This window comes from Argentina silus (assembly GCF_951799395.1).
Source record: "Argentina silus genome assembly, chromosome: 6".
Classification (NCBI taxonomy): Eukaryota; Metazoa; Chordata; class Actinopteri; order Argentiniformes; family Argentinidae; genus Argentina; species Argentina silus.
This window is the reverse complement of record NC_139660.1, coordinates 13,715,309-13,731,743: the sequence shown is the minus strand read 5'-3', so window position 1 is coordinate 13,731,743 and position 16,435 is coordinate 13,715,309.

Genomic DNA, 16,435 nt, shown 5'->3' with positions numbered 1-16,435 from the left:
ATAATGAATGGGACGGCCGTCGAAAAATGTACAGTCTGATTTGGTTTGTCAAAGGTCTATGTGATTTATTTCAAGAGGAAATATCTTTAACAAAGTTGATGAGATGGGGAACTTGGAATGTGAGTTTTGTTTTCTCTTTTAGTCATGGAGGTTGAAGCTCCCCTCTCTGGTTAACTCTGCCACACTACTGCCATGCACCTCTAAGGACATGAATTAAAGAGAGGCAACATCCTCTGGAAAGCAGCCTGCAAGCACTTAGCTGGGGGTCATAAACAACTGCCACATTTGTCACTTCCTCTTTACCCCACAAAGCGACAGCAGAAATAAATTACCTTTAAGTAGACCTCATCCTTCCTGTTCCATGCCTTTTCTGTCTATATTCAGCTGGTTGGTTGGCAGAAGAGGTAACCAACTAGAAACAGGCAGACAAACAAGCAAAACAGCTAAACAAACCGCTGCTAAGATAGCCATTTCTATAGGCAGAAGTAAGACGCAAGATGTGAGGAAGAGAGGGTGATATTAGTGGCTTGTGTGAGAAAGGAAACCTTGGAGTTATCGTAGGGCTAAAATATGCTAAGCTCTCTTAGTCTCGAAAAATCTAGGACCTCAGGCTGCTCCCAAGCTTTCTATCACCTCTCCTCTTCCTCCTCCTCCTTCTCCTCTTCCACACCTTGGAATCCACCCTCCCTTTTTCCCCTTTCTAAAGGATTAGAAAAAAAAGAAAAAATAGCAGGCAAATTCCTCACATTCTATAGATTCCATAGACGTAGCCATCTCCAGCGGTGGACAAGCACACCACACACAGCCCCTTATTACATTCTTTAGGGCCCACCCAGATACAGATAAGAGGCCGCCATTTTGGTCCATTCATTAAGCACTGTTATCCAAGTTCCCCTCACTCCCCCTCCAATTCGTTTACTCAACATTCCTCTCAGCAGAGTATCCAGCTGGGGCCTAGCTGTAAAAGCTGGTATTGAACTAGTTTCTGGAGAAACCACAGGTTTGTTAATCAAGCAAAGGAAAAACAATTACTAGAATCCTATAATCAATGGCTCTGGACAAACAATAAATCCTGCAGAGCTGCACCAAAGTACGGCGAGGAGGAAATTGTTCAATTATAATCAAACTGAATCCTCCTGATAGGCTATAATTTGCTAATAGCTACAACGGCACACCGTTTAGTCCATCAGATTGAGGTGTAAGAGGGAGGGATACAATCACATACAAGATGGCTGAGATTCAACTAACTAACTAGGAATATTGCCACAACTGTTAGGTGTGTAGTTTATCCTATACTACACTGGTGATTTTGCCCCCAAGAATGGTGCACACTGTTCAAACTCATAGGCATATAAGGCAGAGCACTGAAATTCTGATTCCTGTTGAATCCGGAATTGGGATTCACCTGCATGCATTGGATCGAAAGCCTAATAGGACACTGGAAATTACATCTCCTGGAGGGGAATCTAATAAATGGCACAGAAATCAGGAAGACAAATCCATTTGGAATCCTGAAAGCTAGTTTGAGCCGGTAATAGGAGAATATAGACTGAGACACATAGCATTGATTATACAGTGGCTCTGGTACTGTATTCTGTAGCTCGTCGCCAGGGACAGTATAAGGGAGGGAGACGAAAAAAATAAGATTGCAATCCAGCAAGGTTGACATGCTTCAACGAGGCACAATGGCAGACATACTGTATATCTGCTCTGTATATATCTGAGCTGTATATATGTGCTGTATGTCTGCGTTAAACAATAATTGTTGATTCTTCTTACAAAGGCCACTGTCCTCCTCCTCATCCCTCCCTCTCTCCATCCTTCCCTTCCTTCCCTCCTCCCTCCCTCCCTCCCTCAGTACTTGCTCACAGGTTCCCTGGGCCCATTGTTGCATCCAAACGGAAGCTTGCACAGCACTGCCATAAATAATTGAGGAGCCCCACATGGCCACGCACACAGAGCCTAAATGGATTATTCTTGGAGAGATCAATGCTAGGCTATGAGGGTTTTATTAGACCTGCAGATGAAATGTACAAGGCCACCGATCCCCTGTCTTAATTCTGCCCATGCCTTGGTTCTTGCTCCGAGCCTCAGAATCCCCCCATCCCCCATAAATAACACAATGAGAGACAACACCATAGCACCTGAATTAAACATAAAGGAATTCAAGCAAAATATTAATCATTCATAGATATTACACCGGTAAATAAATGATGTTGACGAGGACGCTTGTTCAAACTAAAAGAGTAAACAAGCGTGACGAGGACATCTTCCTGCCGTTGTCTAAACATATTATCCTCACAGGCCTCTCGCTGGGCGAGACGTCCAGGGGCAGCCTGCCCACTGGGTTGTCATGGCAAAAACCGGAGGTGAAAAGCAACAATGACCTTCAAGAGTTATGACCCAAGGGGCCATGTGGTGCTAGCCTGGCTAACAACCTACAGTACCTCACCGCCCTGAGAGGCTTACTGTATATGAGCCTCTAGGGCCAATCAGAGGCTCCTAATTGTTCTCCTACGCTCCTCCTCTGTTCCGGAAGAAGGAAGCCATTCTGCCAGTCATAGTTTGTTGTTCAATCGTTCAATCTGGTTGTTTGGAGAAATAATGCGCCAGTAGTTAGGGGAGAGAGTATCACAGCCATGGCTTCATGACCGTCTATGGTGTTTATGATCCACAACAACCAAAATCTGGAATTTCAATAAGTATCTCAGACATTATAAGCTTGTCAACATGGTTGACTCAAAGTATATGCTATACTGAAACAAAAATAGATACTGTATATTGCAAGCATATGAATACATAAAGTACAGTTGGATCCATTATTTTGTTCTCAGCTTATCAACCCTTTTCACACAGAGAAGGAAAAATCAAGTTTGACATGGACAGCACAGTACCATAGACGTCAGATGTCACAAGGCCTGTTCTATCCGTCTGTTGCATCTATAGTTTGGACACCTTTACATTTACTTTACTACCCATTACATCTCCAACCAGTTCAGAGCCTTTCTGAGCAAATTCTATGGAAGCCAGCACTTGTTTTTTGTGGGGAATTCACAGCAGCATTTCTTTCTCTCTCTCTCTCCCTCCCTGCCTCACCCTCCCCCTCCCTCTTTTCCTCTTTCCTTATCAACTGCTCAAAAACACACAACAAAGCCCCCACCAATTCCAACCCTAACATTGTTAGCTACTTACTGACTGACTCCTCTTCGCGCCCTTTGGGACCCCCTTTAACCATCTTCATTCCAGGAACAGACTCTTTATACTTCCCTACACCATGAGACCAAATTGACCTGTATCACTCTACGTACTACCCGTCCATTTGGAGCGACTGGGAGAAGGCCTGAGGCGTTTCCCATCCTAAAGAAGAGAGCGTGCTTGATCTCCCTCCTAGGATTGGAGGAGATGTCCCACTCATCTACAAGCTCTCTCTTCCTCCCGACAGGCCTGCTTGTACCAGGAAATGCGTACACATCAAACCCATTAAAGTGTCAAGCTTCTCAGCAGCCCAAATGAGGTCAGAATGTTTATGGAAACTTGTGAATAGTGAATTTCTTGCTCTCATTCTAGCAGCCACGTCCATAGGGTTAGCATAAAGAGCCTAGCCAACCTTCAATGGTGGACCAAAGTAGATATAGTTGAATGCAGTTGTTGTTTTTTTTCTCCCCTGCTCCGAGAATGAATTTGCATATGTATTTGAAGACCATATGCTGCAGAATTACCACATGCCAAAACCATTTAGCAGATGGAGAAAAAAATGCAACAGCATTTTTTTTTTTCCAGCACCCTCTGACTTCTGACCCTGTCTAAATTACTCATTCACAGCGATCCATGTTACATGGGCTTGGTTTTGGACGTTAATCTTTCCTTTCCTTTACCCTGACGACTATTTACATATCTTGAAAACAGATGAGTTTGGCAAATGTGTTTGTATGTGGCTGAAGGGGAGGGGGGACGGGGGTTGTATAATGACATTGACATTTTCCTACTTAGAATTTCAAATTCCACTTCGAGCAGAGAAAACATAAAAAAAAGTGAATGTTTATCTTGAGGTGACAACTAACAAGCGCTCTCCTGATAATTAGACTGCCACGCTGTGCACAGTCAAGCTCTCCATACAGCTAACATTATTATATATTTCTTGCTTTTTGCCACGCCTTTGAGTCCTTTAAAGCTCCACCAGCCGCATCCATTTCCATTTGAACTGCACTAATGACACGGCCACTCTCATTTATGGTGGGGAGAAACGAGACTGCAGAATGTGACTCATCTCGTAGCTCATCTTGTAGCTATAATATAGTGTATCTGTGTGTGTGTGTGTGTGTGTGTGTGTGTGTGTGTGTTTTTGTCAGAGAGAGCCCAACAATGGCAGTACCTCCCACATGGCAACAACCATCTTTACCCCATCAATGAAAGGGAGCATGATTGAAGTGCAGGTCTTGAACACTAAATGAAAGCTGCTCAAGCATGTCAATCAACCCCTAGTTGATTTATGTTCAGAGGCATATACATGCTGCATACCTAAAGATACTCAACAAGCATAGGGCTTTGTGCTTAAAAGCACTGTCTTTGTGACAGACCAAAGCCACCTAACCAACTGTGGCACCCCTCTTACATGGAACAGTGCTGAGCAGCGGTGTGTCTCAGTGTGTCCAACACAGGTATTTGATTGTGTGTGAACACACGTTTGATGAGGGGATGCTTCATAAAACATGTTCAAGGCCATTAAGTCTGGGGGGAAGGCCCCGTAATGGGCTGTCCTGTGACAGGCCTGACTGAAAACTGAGCAATATTGGGAGACTCCCGTTTAGGCACCACACAGTGGAACATCTTCATGTATGAGATACAACAAAACACTGAGGATCCAATGAACAACAGAGAGCAAGGACTATTTCTAAGATTGACCATTGAGTGCTCAAAACAAGCCTATAATTACATTTCGGATTACTGTATGGGATGTGGTCTACATGTTTATGACTATGACATTAACTATATGTGTTGATTGTGGTTTGGCCCACAACATAGTGGCCATGACTTTTGTCCTTCTCTGTTACACATACACACTTGACTTATGATCCATTACTGCAAGGTAGGCTTACCTTTATCAACTGAAAAGTCTACATCCCTTGATAGGCTACTCAAGGTGAAGTGGGATGTTCCCTTATCTCTAGCATAATTCAATGCATTAAGTAAGCCAAGCTTAATTTACAGAAAAAGTAGCCCTAGCCTAATTAAATTTTTTAAAAAGCGCTGGTGTTTATTTGCCTGCCAAAGAGTGTATATGGCGAATAAAGCAACAATGGGCAGAGTAGCTGAGTTTGAACAAGGGGCGTGGCCCCGTTTTCAGTAAAAAAAAAGAAGAAAACAATCATATATATATATATATAGATTCCACCTACTCCTCTCTGATCCTTGCAGCCATTCAGAGGAGAGGAAAGGAGAGGAGAGGAGTCATTCCAAATGTCTCTGTGTGACGAGGCATAATGGGGAATTGTAATACACAGCAACATCATAAATTTGATTACATTACATTGCAATGCAAACCCGTAAGCCATTTCCAGGCATCATAAAAAAGCTATAACTAAGTTACCGCGGGAACAGAGAAAAATGAATAAAGCCATTTTCTTTTAACAGCACAGGGCCTGCCAATACACTGTTCCCGCTAGATTTTATGTGCTTTGCAACATTATAACACAGCCATTGTGATCGAGTTGTGAGATTTCAAGGCAGGGCACTCAGCTTCATAAAATAATAGACTATTGTAGACCTAATAATTTATCATAAGCAGACTAATAAAACTGTGATCCGTTTAAATTATTGCCTTGTTGCATTTTTTTTTTTCGTTTGAAATTAAAAATAATGTAACAACTAATAAGTTGCTTCAAATGTTTGACAGGGTTTAAATAGGAAAAAGCGTTTGATTTGTGCACCACAGTTGCGCCTACTCTCTTTCACATGGGGAATAAATACATATGTTTATTAATATTACCTTTTACAATGTTCTGGTGCTAAAGGTTACATTCCGTGTGTCTGGGTAACCAAGTTTAAGTACTTTTACTCTTTGGTCCATACTGGGAATGCTTATGGCTGCGTTAAAATCATGCTCTTGTCAACTGCAGTGTGTCCGTATTCGAGACGTGATGACTACATAAAAAATAATACAATTAAATGAAAGCCTCCAATAAAAAAGCCAATAATATAAAACAAAATTCGGAAATATATCAATAGATTAAATATAAGACAATCGTAACCTCAAACTACGTGAAACCGAAACATCAAGGACCTCTCTCTCTCTCTCTTTCTCTCTCTCTCTCGCTCTCTGTCTCTCACTACAAGCCAATCACTCAGCATTCAAGGTTCTTGGAATTGGATAATGATATTAAAAAAGGGTGTCGCCCGAACTATAAAACTCGCAGAGAATCACCAGCCACATCGGTAGGCCTACTGACTCCACCTTTTAGTAAAGCGAATGGTAATATAACGCACCTCGAAAATGCCAACCATGTGTATAAAAACCAAGATCCTTGGGGACAAAAAAGGTAATCCACTTTTGCGCACACATGCATTATATTCATAGCCTGTCATATAGACCTAGACGCAAAATATAATCTAAAAAAAATCTGCATTATTCCAACGACAACACGCTGATACTGAGGGAAAATGTACCAGGTGTTGAATGATAATTTCAATCAGTAGGCTACTTATGTAAAAATGTGCCATAATCCAGGGGACATATATTCATATCAGTGAGCTGCAATGCAAAGCATAGGCATCTCATGGTTCGCTTCATTAATGAACACCCCCATGGAGATGCACCTGCTACAGTGAGCATCCTTCCTCACCCCCTCACTGAAGATGATTCAGAGATGCGTTATTACCTTAGTATTACCGTTAACTCTACAGCTCAGTCTGCACCGTAACAAATAGTTGCGCTCAAGAAAAAAGCTCTTGCATTTTACTCTTGTTGCTAGATTAGACGATAATGCAGGTAATAAAGTTGCAATACACATCAACACTAAAATAAAACGGCATGGAACTAGGTAATACAGGCTACATCGTTATCAGAACAGCTCTGGGAGACGGCTATCACGGTCGCACACACCAGCACCCATACAGCAATTGGAGCGGTTTAAACTAGACCTGATGCTGGCAGTGGTATCAGACACAATAATTTGGGCAACTGAGTCTACCAGTACCAGCACCTTTGCGGTAACAGCGTCAGCTGTGCCCTGCTGTGCCCGTATTCGTCGACAATCCAGCTCTAAAGATAACATTGCATACGCGTCCGTGGATGCTCCTTGCAGTATTCTTGAGAGCTGCTCTTTGGGTACCAGTTTGTGTGCACCTACGGTCATCTTAATTTACAAGTAAGCTATGCTATGCACACATGCACTACTGGGCGCTGACTAACCAGTCGCACATTCTATTGAAAATAACCAGTTGAAGAAGATATTTTCTTATTTCAGTCAAGAGCATTTAAACATGCAGACAAAACTCCCTTGAAAAAACAACTGTTCCTACCTTTGTCAATGATGTTATTTTCTTTATCATTCAGCATACACAAAAACCCTCACATCTTCTTGATCAAATAAACAAATAAACAATAATCCCGTGCGAGCGTCCTGCGACAGATCCAGAGAAGCGGTTTATGTCTAGCGGTAAGCAATGTTTAAAATCCCCCCGATAGCGCAGGTTGTTCGGGCGCGTGTGATATCGCAGAACCGTTCCCTCAGCCGCGCTAGGAGAAACCACAGCTGTCCGCGTTAGGAGGCTGGAGGGGTGATGTCATAGACACCCCCTCCTTCTCCTTTCGTCCCCCTCCCTATCCACCCACCCCTCTACTCGCAGCTCCCTCCTCCTTTCTCCTACCCTCCCCTCCCGTGCGCTCCTTCTCCCCTCCCCATTATTTTTCCTCCTCTTGACGTGATGAAGTCATACGGTTATCCACGCCTATCCAATGGTGCCATCCAGTCGCATGTTCAGCATCTTTTCCCGGGATTAGAAGTAGGAAAGGTAGCATGAAACAGACCAATGCACAAGGAAGACGATTTGAAGACAACCTCCTATTATGGTCGTGCCGCCAGTTCGGCTTAAAGGGGAAGTGCATATATTTACATGCTCCCCAGGAGAAATATTGTACAATTAGAAAGGTATATTAAAAACCTTATAGTCTTTGGAATATAATACCGAATTTCATTTTCCAGAAAATTATGTGGCTTCATTTTGTACTTCACATGTCCTGTGGTTTAAACTTCCAGGTAAATTAGCAGCATTTCACAAACAAGCTCTAATGTACTGGTCCTCCATAATTTCTCTCCATACAAGTGTTTCATTTGGAATAATGTTGATATTAAAACTTGATTTTTTTTTCATAACTGGTTTACCAACAACATCCTAGTGGTTAGTCAACTTTTCAATGATAATCTTTATACCTAGATTGAATTATCTGCCAAATTTAATTGTGTTATGTTACGTAAGGAATATGATATTTTAATGAAATCTATTCCCAACTTAATGATCAAGTCTTTCATTACATGCACATAGTCACAGTGATAGTGTAGAAATGAATTGCATCAATATATTAGATAGGAAATGTAACAATTTACCCTGCTGCAATTGTCCAGTGGCCATCTTCATTTGGTGTAAAATGGCAGTGGGTGTGGACTAACCCACATGAATATTTGATCACTAATAAAGTGAGAGAAGTCTCTTACAAGATCCTTCACAAATGTTATCCTTATAACAATCTTATTTCTAAATACATAATTAATGTAGAATTAATGCAGTTTTGGTAAATTTGAAAATGAGACTATAGAACACTTAGTTGGTGATTGCTGTGAAACTGCAGATTGAACCTTTGAAATAACATGTTCCAGTCATGACTCCAGTCATGACTATGATAAATAAATAACTGACATTCTGTCTAGTCCAATTCCTGGGATGTTCCTTTGGGCGTGAATCCTCCTAACCAACAGCCATGGTCTTCTCAATGATATCTGTCCAATATGAATGAGATGACTGTAACATGTTAGCTGGTATACTGCAGTCCTAATTAAGTGTACTATAACACAATACCATGTGGTGTGAGTGACCTTCCCCTCTGCATACTGATGGGACTGGGGCTCTGCTGCCTCCAAAAGACTAGCACCCCCCCTCCCCTCCCCTCCTCTCCTCTCCTCTCCTCTCCTCTCCTCTCCTCTCCTCTCCTCTCCCCTCCCCTCCCCTCCCCTCCCCTCCCCTCCCCTCCCCTCCTCTCCTCTCCTCTCCTCTCCTCTCCTCTCCTCTCTGCGCTCATCTCCTTCTATTCCTGGCCTTTGACCTTACCCTGACCCCTCTCTTTCTTTCTCTCGCCCTGAACTTTCCTCAGTGTTCACACCTCAGTGTGTGGGAAGAGCACACATCAATCAGGATAGGCTAGATGAGAGCTTTAATTAGACGGGAAGAGATATTGTCTGTTACCTCAAGATGAAGGGGAGCCAAACACCAGCAAACAAGGGCCAAAACCGTGATGAAAGTCAAGGAGCCTGTCCACCAATTGGACACTGCAAAGTGTTATCTCATGTTAACAAGATGTTACATGCTTTGATTGGGATTGGTGATAACACAGTCTTAATATGGAGTCGTTCAGATGATAAAGCAATCGAAAGTCCAATCTAGTCTATGGTATTTATGTATTGTGCTGCGGGCTAACTGGTGTTAGCAGCTACCTAACTAAGACTGATCTGTATGGACTGATTTCTGTAGGGAATGATAGATGTAATATGATTGTTTTTTGACAAGGGCAGGGGTCATCGCAAGGCTAGGGCTTTACATAAGGATTTTATTTCATACCCAAACATAGAATTAGCTAATATGACTTCTCACCTCTCCCTCAATGAGTGAGTGTTTCATGATATTCAAAATGGCTGCTGTTCAAATTAGTCTCACAGATTAGTGATGGGTGATACAAGTCAATCTACTGTAACAGTAAGGCACCATGTATCTGTATAGTAAAATCTTTTTTGACTTCTTAATCCATTGAATCTAATATAGTTAGATGTTCGATGAAATCTCAATTCAAATTGCACAAGACTTCTTAATCACAGAGACCATCACAGCTTTAGAGAAATTTGAGGCTACAAAATCATCATCACACCGTCAAAGATAATACATGGAATCCCACACAGAAAACCATGCATTACTGGATAATAATAGCCCTGTGAATGACAGGAAATGAAATGAGACAAAACATATTTTCAACTGGTTTCAAGAAAAATATCCATCATCCTTATGGCCCTGTCTTGCGAAAATATTCTTTCATCATTTCATATGTAACAATCAAGTCATGGAAACAAGTGTGATTCAATGACAAGATAAATGCATGAGGGGTGCACTACTGTTAAATCATCCATTTTAAAAATACTGTATCTGGATTTTTGTTCACTATAAATGCACTTTGTTTACTATAAATGCACACATTCCATGTTTATTGTGTCTAACATCACATCAGTTATCTCTCAATATTATATTAAAACAAAAGAATAGTCAAAATACTACTTTTTTATCCGTCTGCATCTGCACCATCTTAGATTTTTGTGACACTGTGACACTGAAGCAACTAGAGATGATAGAGGGTGTCAGATTCAGACAACAGCACTGAGTGTGGGAGAAGTACTGTACAGGCGACAAATGGCCCGTAATATGGCCCATAACGGGCTGTATGAAGGCGCTGGTGTAAGCAGAAGCCATTGAGAAGCACTCGCCTCATTAGGTTGAGGAGTACTCTGAGACGAGTGTGTGATTGTGTGATTGTGTGTGTGTGTGTGTGTGTGTGTGTGTGTGTGTGTGACAGGTAGAGCTCATTCTCTCTCACTCATAATCCCTCTTTCTCACATCCTCATTCTGTTATTATTCCAATTTTCTGTCCTTCTTTCCTCTCCTCTGCCTCTCTTTGGTCTGTCTGTCTATCTGTCTGTCTGTTGGTCGGTCGGTCGGTCTGTCTGTCTGTCTCTCCACCTCCTGCTTATGTTCTGTGAGGATATCTATAGAAACAGCCTTACAGGATTTTCAGGTGGGCGAAGGTGAATGTGTGAATGTCCCTAAAAAAAAAAATAGAAGATGATTTTTGCAAGAGCTTCAGAATCTCTACTCTTGCCTTGTATACCATGTTACCCCCTCCAAGTATATTTCGGAACCCCATAGCACTAGCTGATGTGGAGACAATAGTTGTCATTTTGTTGTGTAATTGGGAAGCATGCTTTCAACCCCATGTAATTACATAGTAAGAATGAGGTACTGTAGTGTAACAACACACATTTGAACAGTGTTTCCCAAATATTTATGTATGTAAAAGCCTAAATGTGACTAATTCCTTTTGGAGTGTGGCTTAAGAGTGCATCTGGACTAGAAACATTGGCTTACAGCACCAACAAACAATTTGCAGAATGCCTGTATCAAAGCGGATGTGGGAATATGTACTACACAGGGAAGGTGGACAAAAGTAGTACCTGTAGCCTCTACATGAGTCAAACCAACTCATCACCACATTTTTGCTCAACCTTTGGATACCCTTTTTCCCCCACTACCATTAGCAAATCTACAACACATTCCTCTTGTACTGGTGGCGTGATCCAATCTGACTCAACCTTGGTGAGGTGCAGCACCTCCAACAACAACACCACCCTGTCACTACTGCAAAACATCACCCCATAGGGGGTTGGGGGGTGGGGGAAACAACCTACAGATAAGGCATTTGATTTTGGCCTTGCGTGTTGTAGCTCCCCCTGTTTTAACACCATTGTGTTCTTCTCAGACAGGTCTTTTAGTCTCAATGTTTCATGATAGCAGATTTCCCCGCTGCGATACCTCCCCACCTCCTGTTTCTGGCTTCTATGCCTATCAGTGGTTTATATCTCAGGCTGCCTTGCCCACCCCAAGGGTAGAGCGCTGAATATAGAAACCCGATAATAAGGCTCCTAATGAGCACTCAGTTGCTACAAAACAAAACCTTGAAACAGTTGGTTAATTGTTAATTCACACCAGCGACACAAAGACACAAAACACCTCACTGGGTTTGTTGCCTGAGCCTCATCAGGTTCCATGTTAAACGTGCGTTCGAGTTGTATGCCTGCAGTGCCACGGCATGACCTTGTGTCTATGTGCACCAGTCCCCCATCAGGGACTGATATCCACTGTTCCACCTGTCACAGCCCTTCCCTTGCAAAGTAGAGTGGCACCCTGTCTTGTGATTGGTGAATTCAACTGCCAATCATGGCCTTCAACCAGTCAAACAGTCACAAGTAGTCATAAGAGTAGTCACACACATATATGCACTCAGATTAATGAGGTAAAAGAGTGTAGTTTAGTCCAAACAAGCCTATTACAGGAGAAATCAGACTCAAGAGCATCGGTCATGGGAAAGTGCTTCACAATGAGACAGGTCAGTTATGGATGTGGCCTGCAGCTGTTTCCAGTTAGTTTTGAGCCAAGAGGTTGTGGGTGAGGTGAGACGATAAGTGATGGGGATAGACATGGCCTTTTTAGGGACAGGAAACTGACTGCTGCTGTAGTGCCTTGCAGCTTGTGATGAGCAGTGATGGAGTTTACAGATATCAGTCAGGATTTCACTAGGTTGATGATAATATCTACTGACTGCTGGATATTTACTCTCAGGCAGAAAACACACACACACACACACACACACACACACACACACACACACACACACACACACACACACACACACACACACACACACACACACACACCTTGGGATTTTGTGGTGATAGTAGAGGTGCCTTAGAGGCCAATTAACCACAGTCTCTAGAATGTTTATATAAGGTGCTTAGCTTGGGATTCTCTTTTCGATCTGTCGGCCTCTTTCTATCTCTGTGTATATACTGTCTGTCTTCCATTCTTCCTCGAGCAGCATCCCTTCAGGACCCAAAACGTAGTGCCATGGGACACCTTCCCTCAAGACATACATTTGGCAAGCATACACTCATACGGTATACAGACTGTGCTGTACATGCAAGCCAAAACCCAAACATAGTAGGCCTGGCTGTATCGCCCACAGACACTAACTCTGACAAGCACATTCAAGCATACACACATGCATACAGTATACAAACAAATGCAGAGAATCATACAAATACTGTACATGCGTGCGTATACAAGAACATGCACACACACACACACACACACACACACACACACACACACACACACACACACATACACACACACACACACACACACACACACACACACACGCCTTCTTTCTCCACCCTGGGCTCTTTCCATAGCTGCTGTGTCTTACAACATGGGTAAAAAAAAACATGAGTCTTGGCAAGCAAGATTACTTCCACCCCAACCGACCCGTCTGGTCAGGCCGTGACCACTCATTGGTAATGAACCATAAACGGCACACAAAACCCCACTTCTGACACCATGTCGGCTGATCTGGGCCCGTGTCCTGCGGCTGATCCAGCAGGCCTGCTTTATTACACGGCTGCCATGTTGGTGCCAATTGAAAGTGGCAGCAGAGCTCCTCTCAGAATCCTAATCACAAGAGGTAATTGGCGGCTGGTTCAGCCTCTGCGTGTGTGTGTGTGTGTGTGTGTGTGTGTGTGTGTGTGTGTGAGAGAGAGAGAGAGAGCAAAAGAGAGAGAAAGTTTCATGTCTCACCCCATGGTGAGGTCAGTATTTATCAGGAGGGAGCAAATCTGCTTGACCACCGGACCACTGTTGTCAAATCCTTTCCAGCTAGCTCACCCTATAAGAAGGGGTAATAGCTCACCCTATAAGAAGGGGTAATAGCTCACCCTATAAGAAGGGGTAATACTTGTGGAAAAAGGTCAATGCAATTTAAGGGGGAGGCAGATGGATACAGCAACATAAAGAAGATATTTCCCCATCAGAAGAGAGAGATATTTGATATATCAATGTTATACAGTGTTAGGGGTTGAATTCAACACAGTGAAGAGGATATTTCTATCTATCACAACATTATAAATACTGTTGCAGACGGATTTGGTGATGCCAGCTTTGATTTAAATGTGTTTACCTATTTACAATTGAATGACCGTACCTGGCGAACATCCTGAAGAAATCGCACCTCACCTCGTCAATTATTTTGTTATTGTAATGTCTATAGTATACTCACACCTACAGCATGTCCTATTGTCGGGATGATATTTAAAGAGAAGGACAGCAAGATGTCCTTTGAGTTACTCCGGTCAAGTCATCAGCTTCAGAGTGTAAACTCCTCGCGATCCGATTTATCTTAACTTGAGGGCATGGTAAAATAGTATTTGGGGAATTCTTAATGGAATCTCGGATCCAATATGCTCGATTGTCTGTCACACAGGGACACAGCAAAGCATTGTCAATCATTATTAACCATGAAATATATTTTGGAGTCAGATATAACGTGACCAACTCCATAACCGTTTGAAGTTGTACTTGGGAATAAACGTGTGTTTTTATTCTTAACCCATCCTCTATTCTTCAGTGTTTTGATTTCCAATTCTTCACTGTAGTTGCAGTAATGAGAACATTTGAGAAAATGTATTTAACAAAAACAAATATAAATAAATAATCTTATGATTTTGACAGAAATCTTTAAAAGGTTGCTGAGGAGTAACTCCTCCATCCTTCCATCCTGTGCCAAGTTCTCTAAATATATACTCCTCCACTAAGATGAAAACATGCAGGCGTGACCCCAAGGTTCAGCCAAAGATAACATTTATTCAAGATGCCAAAGGGGCATGCGAGTGCAAAGCATGAAGGAAAACGTGTTAACCAGGCTGCAAAGAGAAATCCATCGCCTCTCAAGATGCGGTCGGTTCAATACTCACGTGGTGGCGGAATTGAAAGGCCCACTTCCCCCCCACTGCTGTGGTATTCAAAAAGTGCTGTGCATTACATTTTTCCCATCACAGTTCCCCCCTCATTCCCCTTCCCCCAACTCCTCATATACAACATTAACAGTTAATTTGCTGTGAACAGGAAATCAATGTATTAAGAGGAAGGATAGCTCCTTTCTCTGAGAAGTGAGACAGGTCGGGGGTGGGGGTGGGGTTGTTGGGGGCTCTCCAGGGAATTAATGACTGAGGAGAGAATTGTTATATGTGTAGGGGTGTACTGTAGTGGGAGTCAGATCACAAGCAAGGGATTACAATTTCAGCAGCAGAGCCAGAGAGGGACTTGAGCTGGTTCTTGTTGTATGCACACTTGGGAGGACTCAACATCAACCAAAACAGGTGTCAAAGGATTTCAGGGCTGGGCTGGTGTAGCTATGTTATGCAAAGCCTGCTTGGTTTGTTCCCCTGGGCATGGATGACCTTGGTGGTGAAACATTTGGATGGATGATAGTTTTGACTGTTTACTTGTGTTTCTAAACAATTGAGTTATAGACAATGTTTCTCTCTGCGTCTATCTTTCTTTGTTGAGGGGACTTGACATAAAACAATCCACATATCCCCACATATCCCCACCCATGCACACACAGACACACACCATCAACCGGAGGGTGAGAGGTAAAGTAGACAGGAAGCTGAAAGATACATCCAGGAGGGAGACACTGTAGAGGAATTACCAGAAAGTAAAAATCCTAGAGAGAACAACTTGACTTTTCCCTTTAAGATGTCAGCCCTGGCAATGAAACATTTGATTCTGAGTGACGCTAAGGCATATTATCATATTGCTCTTATCCAGTGGAGGAGAGGAGATTTTTTTTGCCTTCCGCCAATCAGTCTATGCTTGCTGTCTCAACACAATCAACCTTGCTTAGAGAGGGAAAATCATGGTGATAGTTAGAAATTTGCCCTTGAAAACAAATTGTAATGTAAATCAACCATTTGGCATGCACCCTGGGTTGTCTGTACAGTAGGTGGGTTTGGGCTTCCACTTGCCTTTGTAATCCCTTGAATATCATTTCAGGCTTAGGTGCAGACACAAGTTTGCTGTGAGTGTGTTTGGGCTATCACCGTAGTCTATTTTACACCTCACTAGCTTTCCATGAACTCATAAAATTACTGCACAGGGCCTTCCCCCAGTAAACCTGGTATTGCCAACCCTCCCCAGTCTTCCATTCCCTATGAATCTAATATAAATTCATGACTTCTTTTCTTCTGGCTCCATCACACTCAAAGAGAAAAGGGTCCCGTTTCGCTGTAATTCACCCCTACAGTAAATGCTTGCTACTTAATATTCACCTGTGACGCAAGACGTAAGAATATGAATCAACCATAAAATGCAGGGAATCTAGAACACAAAATGATGCTTGCTGAGAGCTTTACTGGTTTAATAACACTACATAACAGTGTACATAGGCTAGGCTGTCATAACAGTGTGGTTGGCTTCCAACTGCAACAACGTGTTACAGTGTTATGCTAAATCTAAGTAAAGTACAGTATAGTGGTGCAAACATTTCTTTGTGTATTTTGTCACTCTGACG